Source organism: Pongo abelii, chromosome 1, assembly GCF_028885655.2.
Source record: "Pongo abelii isolate AG06213 chromosome 1, NHGRI_mPonAbe1-v2.0_pri, whole genome shotgun sequence".
Lineage (NCBI taxonomy): Eukaryota > Metazoa > Chordata > Mammalia > Primates > Hominidae > Pongo > Pongo abelii.
In genome coordinates this window covers 165,268,909-165,278,171 of record NC_071985.2, presented here as the reverse complement: position 1 = coordinate 165,278,171, position 9,263 = coordinate 165,268,909, and positions in this window count along the sequence as shown.

Genomic DNA, 9,263 nt, shown 5'->3' with positions numbered 1-9,263 from the left:
GAGCCTGGCACCTCCCCCAATTTCTCTTGCCTCCTCTGTCGTTATGGGGTCTCTGTATTCAGCCTGAGGCCCTCACCAGAAGCAGATCCCCAATCTTGAACCTTCCAGCCATCAGAATTGTGAGCAACTAAACCTTTTTTCTTTATAAATTACCCAGCCCCAGGTATTCCTTTATAGCAACATAAAACAGACTAAGACACCTCCTGTTTTCAGCTTCAACCTACGTTCCTATTTTCAAAAGTGCTTGATGCCTCCAATCTCTGAGCCTTTCTGGGTTTTAGTGGAATAAGCTAGCTTGCTTTTGTTGGCATTCCCCCTAACAGACTGAATTACTAAAGAGACATTTAGTAAATCAGATTACTAAATATTCTAGATGTTTGAATTTCAGCTTTCCTTGTTCTGCTAAGCCAGTTGCCTTGTCACTTGGATGTTCATCTACTTTCGATCTCTTGTCTGCTCTGGTCTTCTCTCATTTTCCTCCTTCTATAGACTTATAACGTTTTGTTTTTCATTTAATGTTATTTTAATGGGATTTTTTAAAAAGGAGGAATAGAGATAATCCTGTGTTCAGTCAACTGTGTTTAACCATGTGCCAGCAACTTTCTATACAGGCACAAAGTTACTTGCTTGACAGGTAAAAAGCGGGGGCAGCCTGGATAATGGTAGTATCAGATTCTGATTTCTTATAGTCACATCTTTGTCAAGATGTATTGTTTGAATTTAGGATGAGATCACAGAAAGGTACATAAGCATCAGTTTCTAGGCCTCCCGTTATTATGGCTCATTTTCTTCCTTTCTCTCTTCTTCTTTCTCTCGCTCTCATTTACTTGCTTTCTCTTTGTTCTTAGAACATGTTTTATTTAACTTTCTTCTCCCTCAGATTACATTTTTATTTTCTCGTCTATTACTGACCTTCACGTTATCTCTTATTTTAAATCAATGTAGAGAGAATGTTTTTGACTAAATTTCTAGTCATTGCATGCATGTATTGTGATTTACAGAATAAAAGAGTGTTTTTTAAAAGAATTGAAAGGAAATGATAGGAACACTAGCAGCAAACATTAAACGCTTACTGTGTGCAAGGCCCTATCCTAAGAGCTTTATACACATTGCCTTATGAAATTTCTATTATCACTTTATGAAGTATCATTTCCACTTTATGGATGAGATATCAAATCTTACTACCTTATTTTTTAAAATCTAAGCTAAGAGAGAGTAAAAACTTGCTAAAATTCTTACAGCAAATGAGTGAAATTATAAAAATATTCATGAAATGAAAATGTTTTATTTATTATTAGAATTATATGTATTCCTCATTAGGAGTTTGAAGTGGGGTTTGGTACCCCAAACCTCTAAGGCTCCCTGCTGAGGGAGCCACATATCTAAAGATCAATAGCTAATTACAAGACAAAAAACCAGATGTATTTGATAGAATAGCAGAGATTGTCTTGTTAGCTGTGCTGGAGGGTTGAGTCTGGAAGCCAACATGGAGTTTTCTACTCCCTTGAGTGGGGACTGGCTGAGTCTAGAATGGTTAGGCCTGCACAGCAGGTTCTAATCCACTGACCTAACCAGCTGTGCAGTAGAGAAAGGCTGGCTTGCCTCACCCACACCACTGCAGACCAGAAAGCTGGGCAGAGAGCACAAGTATTGCTAGGCCTCCCTCAAGGAGACACCTTGTGTCCAGGTGAGATTCTCATAGGGAAACAGGATGGGGAAATGGGCCCACTGCACATGGGCACATGTAGTAGGAGAGGACACAGGACACAGACAAGGCAGCCATCAGGAAGTGATCCAGTGTGAACCAGGTGCCATCCACTGGGACTGGCATCCTCTTGCTTCCTCCTTGGGGATCTGTGAGTTGGTCTCTAGAAGTATGGGCAGAAATGTTCTCTCTCCTAGAAGCTGGGTGGAAGTGTTCTTTTTTCTATGGGTTAAGGTGGAAGTGTGAGAAGAAAAAATAGGTTCCCTTCTTAACATTTCTATTTAGATAAAAATTTAAACATTGCTTATGGCTAGTTCTGTTTTCTAAATTCAAAACAACTTTTTTTTTTTTTACTATTGAATTATCTGAATTATTTTTTCTGTTTATTTATATATTTATTTATTTTTTGAGATGGAATCTTGCTCCGTTGCCAGGCTGGAGTGCAGTGGCGTGATCTTGGCTCACTGGGACCTTGGCTCACTGTGACCTCTGCTTCCCAGGTTCAAGCAGTTCCCCTGCCTCAGCCTCCCGAGCAGCTGGGATTACAGGCACGCACCACAACGCGTGGCTAATTTTTTGTATTTTAGTAGAGACAGGGTTTCACCATGTTTTCCAGGATGGTCTCAATCTCCTGACCTTGTTATCCACCCACCTCAGCCTCCCAAAGTGCTGGGATAACAGGCGTGAGCCACTGCGCACAGCCTATTTTTTTCTGTTTATAATGCATTCTGATTTTTTTTCTTCTATTTTATCTTTTAAATCGATGCTGACTGCAACCCACTCAGGGTTACTTGACCCACTAATGAGTCAGGACCCATAATTTGAAAAACACTCATCTAGGAGACTTGTTGACATAATTTTGGAGCAAAAAGCTGTTCTTATTTGTAAAACATATAAGTGGCCCTTTGTTATTACATAGAGCAAGAATTAGGGCCTAGATTAGACAGGACTGGTGGAGACAAGATGCCCAGTTTAGTAAAACTGCAAAGGATGATAAAATTTAAAAGATACTCTTCTTGGGTAGAGAGATTATTCTGAAGTTAACTGAGTCTTATTTTCCTGTGAGTGGTATGAAGGTAGTGCCAAAGATGCGATGTTAGGGAAAGACAGACTCTGAGGAGAATTGAAGGGAACACTTTGATCTTAATGGAAGCAGGTCCAGTACTGAGGTTCAAATCAGTGACAGCTAAGGAGGCCCTGACTGTTACCAGGGATTGGTCTATGGATACCAGCAGCAGAAATGTCTAACATTGGGTTTTGAGTGGTACTCTTGCACTGCATCATAATTACCCCAGGATATCCTCAAGTCTTTAGTGAGGCTGGTTAATCATTACAGTCCAGCATCAGGCTAGTGACTAAGGGAAGGAAAGGAAAAGTTGAGTCTGTAGTTGAGATACCAATACAGTGTACCAGTACAAGACAGTACAAGACAAGACAAGACAGTGCAAGTCAAGACAGTAGCTAATAGCCTATAGCAGCAGTTATGAGATGGTAAGAAGAGACAAGCAAACCTGAATGGGGAAGCTATCTTGAATGCAAGGTGGCAAGTGCCAACAAAAGATGTGTATCTTCATCAGGAAGCCTACGTCTTCTTCAGGAATCCTTTTTTGGAAGGCAGTACTTTTTTAGAAGGGTGGTTGGATTTCTTGCTCTCACAGAGGTTTAGGGACTTGATTTATTTATTTAATTATTTCTAGATTTTAAAGAAATTGACTGTGCCCTAAATCTTGTTTTCCCCACTAAATCCTGCTCTGTGCCCCAGCAGCCTGACCAGCATGGACTGCACCAATGGGCTCCATTGTCCTCTAGCTTCTGGCAGGGTTTGGCCAATGGGAGGAAATCAAGGAATAAGAGATTGGGATATTTATTGCCCTAATTTCTTCCCAACTGAGTGTCAGTGGGTTCACTGCATCTCCCCAGTGAAAGCCATAGCTCCTATCAGATGGCCGTCTCCACACAGCTAAACTCCCCCTCTTCTGGTAGCCCTTACCTCTTCAGGCCTAGGGTGGTAATGGTTCCCCTTCTTGCTAGCTTCTAGATACTATGTTATTATTTGCTGGTTTCCCTGAACACTGCCCAATCTTTGTAAGTAGCCACTATTAAACTTTCATCAAATTAATGATCTGTTTCCTGCCAGATAATACTGAGATTAGACTCAGGAAAGCGAGGTCTCCTCTATCATGGCTCTTTAGCGTGGACCCCATGCCTTACAGAGCCCACTAATCAAGATGAATGAGGGGAGAAACCTTTTGTAAATGTCTTAAGGAATGCACAAGGACCTCTTTCACTTGAATCTGATTCTCAGTCCTGGCCTAGTACAACCTGCATTCATAAACATGTGCTTTCATGACTAACACTGCTCACACTTCAGGGGAAATGTTTTTCCACATCTCTTTCCTGTGTCCTCAATTCAAAAGGCCAGTATGTCTGGATGTCGTGAGGGTGTATGGCTCATGCTACTGCCAGTGTTGGAGATGGGCACTGTTTTAGCATGTGGAGATTTGAGTGATAGAAGCACTTAGGGTGAGAAAAAAGACAGTTTGCCAAATTGTTTCTCTCATTAATACAGTGAACTTCTGTAGGAAGTGCAAATAACTTAAGCTCTTTTGATACAACAAAGAGGGCCAGAAGGTGGGAAATAAACTCCACAAAACCTCAGGAGCCTGCCATTGCAGTGAAATTTCTAGGAACTGGAGTGTGCTGGGGTACCCCTCACAGAGAGGACAAGTTGCCACAAATGGCACCTTATACCGCTAAGACAGGGGCACCATGTATGGAAGCCTCTTTGGATTTTTTTTTTTTTTTAATGGCGATAAGTTCTTACTATGTTGCCCAGGCTGATCTTGAACTCCTGGCTTCAAGCAGTCCTTCCACCTTGGCCTCCCAAAGTGCTGGAATTACAGGCATGAGCCACTCGGCCTTTTTTATTTTATTTTTTTTGTCAGCAGCAAAGCATTAAAATATTTTTTAGTTGAAATTTTTATTGAGTTAAAAATTTTTTATCTTATAGCACACAATTGTGAGAAATAATATAAAAAGATTTCATGTGCTCTTTTCCTGGTTTTCCCCAGTGGTGACTTTTGCAAAGCTATAGTATAATATTATGACCAGGATATTGATGTTAATATAGTCAAGATATAAAACATTTACATCATCACAAGTATTCCTAATGTTTCCTTTTATAATCACACTCCCTTCCACTATGTCCTGAACCCCTGGCAATGAGTAATCTGTTCTTCATTTCTATAATTTTGTCACTTCAAAAGTTGTTATAAAAAAGGAATAATACATTATGTAACCTTTTTTCACTTTTTTTTTCACTCTACACAATTCTCTGGAGGTTTATCCAAGTTGTTGTGTGTATCAACAGTTGATTCCTTTTTTATTGTTGAGTAGTATTCCATGGGATGGATGCACTAAAGTTTGTTTAACCATTCACTCACTGAATGATATATGGACTATTTCTGTTTTTTGACTGTTATCAACAGAGCTGCCATAAACATTTGTGTACAGGTTTTTGTATGAACGTAAGTCTTAATTTCTCTGGGACAAATGTATATGAGTACATTACTGGGTATGGTAGTTGCATGTTGAGTTTAAAAGAAATTGCCAAATGTTTTGCAGCATTGCTGAAGCATTTTACATTCCCATCAGTAATTTGTGGATGATATAGTTTCTCTGCATCCTCATCAGCATGTGTTGTTGTCATTATTTTTTATTTTAGCCATTTTGATAGAAGTGTAATAGTATCTCATCATGTTTTAAATTTGCAATTCCCTAATAATGTTGAACATCTTCTCATGTGCATTTTCTATCTGTGTATCTCTGGTGAATGCCAACAAGGATTTTTAATAAACCGTGTGTTAAAAGAATGTAGGGGGTAGTAGCAGTAGTATTCATAATAGTAGTAATATTGTTCATAGCATGATTTCTATCTTTCTACCTTTAAAAAAAACCCTGTATATAACACTCTGTGCTAGGCACCAGGGATACAAAGGTAAATTGAACAGATATGGCTCTTTTCCTCATGGAACTTATAATCTTGAAGTGGGTGAGGAGTTAGAAAACTTAGAAAAAATAAATACACAAATGTATATAAAACAAACACAAAAGGTATGTGCCCTGAAAGAAAAAAACAACCAAACAGAAAACCAAATGTCATAAAAAAAGAATAATGGAGACTCAATTTACATTGAGAGTCAAGAATTTTCAAATTGTACCTGAAAAATGGGTAGGTAATATTCAAGTGCAGTGGGAGCAAGAGGAACTCGGCCCAAGAGAGCAGCACGTGTGAAAGTCCTGAGGCAGGAAAGAGCTTCGGATGTTGTAGAAACCCAAAGAAGGGTAGCGTAGCTGGAATGTAGAGTAGCAGTGGAGGAGTGAGATGAGGTGAGTTTAGCAATATGGGTAGGGCCCAGACCAGAAACAGAGAAATTGTATTAGTCCAAGCAAGAGATGGTACCAGGGGATGGACAGAGAAGTGGATAGTTCTGAGGTATATTTTGGAGATAGAATTGACAAGACATGATGAGAAGCTGTGCAGAAGAGGAGGGAGAGGAAGATGGAAGTATCAAGAATGACTCCCAGGTTCCTTGATTGAAAAACCTGGTTGATGGAGGTGACTTTAGCAAGATGGTGGAAACAAGAGGAGGACTTGGTTTGTATGGAGAGGTCGGCAGTGGATAACAGTCCTATTTTTAGGTGAACATAAATTCTGAAGCCTGATGCATGTCTACAAAACGAATAAACCCTATTTAATTGCATAGTACAAACAAGAGTCCTACAGCTGAGGCTGAAATAGCTGAGGCTGAAAGAGACAACTCAAGTTCAACATACATCACCCTTCCCTTTGTTTTTAAAATTGCTTATGAATATTTTTTTAAAGTATTGGCTGGGTGTCCACCAGGTGGCAACATTTCTTTAAAAAAGCCCAGATTTAGAAGCCATACCTTCTTAGCTACATCGAGGTGGATTCTTGAGGGCCACACAACCAGAGTCTAGTCAAAATCACTGAAAGTGCAGCCCATCCTGCTGAGTTATTCTCTTAATATGCATAGGTGGAGGCAGTTTTATGAGAAAGATCCTTCTGTGGCCTCTTACAAGAAGGCTCATGTGTGTCAATGTGTACCTATGTGCATGTACTATCTAGGACTTATATCATATCATGAAAAGCCCCTTAATCCTAAAGGTTCTTAGTGCAAGCAACTGAGTAACGTTGGAAGCCTTAGATAACCTCTCTGAGCCTCTTTCTTCATCTGTAGAATGTTGTATATGTATTAGTACCAACTTCATTGGGGTGTGAGTGTGAACTTAGATAATGCATGCCTATAATGTATCTAGCACAGTCCTGGGACAAAGTAAGCACTTAATACATGGTAGCTCTTATTATTATTTCCACAATGACCCTTATCCCCACTTTCCCTGCTCCAAGACTCTATTCTTTGCCAGCCTTAGTTGTGGGCAGCCTGCCAGGCATGATCTAATAAGTGAAGCACATGAGTCATCAGAGGGTGACTGACTCCCTTTCAGGTTCTCTTAGTACTTGGCTCCTGGAAGGTGCTCCTCCTTGATAATCCTTCCTCCCAACTGCATTGACACAGATGGAGTCTTCCTGCAATTGACTTGTCTGATTGGACAGGCAAGCCATGAAGATAGAGAGGGAGGAAGCTCCTGAATGGAATGTGGATGCTGGAAAATCAGCCCTCTCCTAATACACTGCAATGAATTAAATTACTCTCTGTTTAGTAGCTTTTCCTCATCTATTGGAACATGTACAATTGCTATCTGTTATGATCATATATTCCCAGCCTTTCAGGTGGGAAAAGTCCAAGCACTCATTTTGTTTGGAGCTTCACACAGTATGAATATAGCACAGATTTACCTAGGGAAGAAGCTGACTTGATGCTAGTGCCTGTGATTCAGCCACAGGGAATATTTATAAAGCAAAGCCAGCCAGCTGTCCCCACTGTATTTATCTTCTTCCCCCTTTCCTACTAGCTCAGGCCACCAGATACTTCACTTTCTTTTATAAAAGTCTAAAATATTTGGGTGCTTTCAAAATAGATTTTCAGAAATGTTACCAATTAACACTATATATATGTGTGTGTGTGTGTGTGTGTGTGTGTGTGTGTGTGTGTATTTTGTGACAGGGTCTGCTCTGTCACCCAGGCTCAAGTGCAGTGGCACAATCATGGCTCACTGCTGCCTTGACCTCCCTGGGCTGAAGTGATCCTCCCGTCTTATTCTCTCGAGTAGCTGGGACCACAGGTGCATGCCACCACACCTGCTTATTTATTTATTTTTTTTTGTAGAGACAAGATCTCCCTGTGTTGCCCAGGCTGATGTCAAACTCCTGGGCTCAAGGATCCTCATGCCTTGGCCTCCCAAAGTGCTGGGATTACAGGCATGAGCCACCGTGTCTGGCCTAATTAATACTATTATTATCTAATAACATTGATTTTCAGTGGGGGCTTTCTATTTCATGTGGGGGCTTGCGAGGGGAGGGTAATAAGGGTATGGTGAGAAATGGATAGGAAATGTACCTTTATCATAGAGGGAAGGAAACAGTTTTTTTGGTTTTTCACCTGTATTGTGAGTAGCAAAACAAATGTTCATGTTTTCAGTCTATGTGAGAGATTGCTAAGCGAGCAGGGTGTTAAAATGTGGTCATGTGGAAAGCAGGTTGTCATTCTTCCTCACATGTGCACAGCATAGCTCAGTTTATAAGGCACACTATTTCATTGGCCTTTTATGTAAATTTTATATTGTAGGCAGCGTTGTTTCCTACATTTTTCTTCAACTGATGCTCAGAAATATCAGGCAACTTGGCTCATTCAACAAATTTCTACTGAGAGCATACTATTAATATGTGCAAGGCAGTGTTTTAAGTAGTGAAGGAAATCCCTGCCCTCATGAAGTTTATGTTTTAGTGGGGAACACACACATAGATAAAATATATAATATACCAGATAGTGGTGAGTGGCATGGAGAAAATAAAATGGGAACTGGAAAGGGGATTGTGTGTGAGTGTGTGTTTGGAGGTGGTATTGTTGCTAATTTAAATATAGTGGTGAGGGAGTGCCTGATTGAGATGATGGTATTTTGGTAAAGACCTGAAGAAGGTGAGAGAGGAAGCTCTGTGGATAGCTTGATGAAAGAGAATTCTGGGAACAGGCAAGGACAGCTGCAAAAACCTAGAGGAAGAAACATGCTAGAGCGGAGCGAATGAATGAGACAGCCAGGAAATAAGATGGAGAGGTTAGAAGGAAGATTGAGGTCTTCAGGGCCATCATGAGATTTTGAGGAGGGGTACATGATCTGATCTAGATATCTAAGCATCACTCAAGGCGTTGTGTTGAAGTTAGAATATAGAGGGCAAGGGTAGAAGCAGGGAGATCAATTAGGAGGCTATGACACTAGTCCGGGAGAGATGAGGATGGTTTGGATCAGCGGGACAGTAGTGGAGGTGTGAGAGGTGATTACATCCCAAGCCAACAGGGATTGCTAGTGGATTAGCTGAGAGAGGTGAGAGAAAGATGGGAGCGAAAGATAACAGCAA